This window comes from Octodon degus, unplaced genomic scaffold (assembly GCF_000260255.1).
Source record: "Octodon degus isolate 3935 unplaced genomic scaffold, OctDeg1.0 scaffold00047, whole genome shotgun sequence".
Classification (NCBI taxonomy): Eukaryota; Metazoa; Chordata; class Mammalia; order Rodentia; family Octodontidae; genus Octodon; species Octodon degus.
Genome location: NW_004524623.1, coordinates 8,873,999 through 8,874,571, shown reverse-complemented (window position 1 = coordinate 8,874,571; position 573 = coordinate 8,873,999).

Below are 573 nucleotides of genomic sequence, written 5' to 3'. Positions count from 1 at the left end.
CCACACACACACACACACACACACACACAAATAAATAAAATTTAAAAAAAAAAAGACAAATAGGGCTGAGCAAGAAGTTAGAAAAGGGAGGAATTCAAGAGTCTAAGAAACTATTTCCAACTTCGCTATTACCTATGTGTAGCTTTCATGTAGCTACTGAAGCCTGGGATTGAACTCAGGCCCTTGCGCTTGCCAGGGAAGCACTTATTCCACTGAGCCATCTCCCTGGACCCTAGTGAAGTATTTTTCTCAGCACTATTTCTCCATGTAGAATCATCTTATGGCCACAAAAATATTTGGTTTTGGTCCACAAAGCATTTTTAATCCTTCATTCAAATATTGTTTTCCTTTAACAATTGTTATAGTGAATATATTCTCTTTTTAAATTTTATGTATTTGGTACAGGGTCTCACCACACAGTTCGAGCTTGTAGTCATCCTCCTGTTTCAGCCTCCCCAGCATTGGGATTACGGGGATGAGCTACCACGCCCAGTCCCAGGGGCCTGCTTGGCTCACATGGGCAGGGCCGGTGCAGCATGCGGTACCAGGGATCAAACCTGGGTCTTTGTGCTT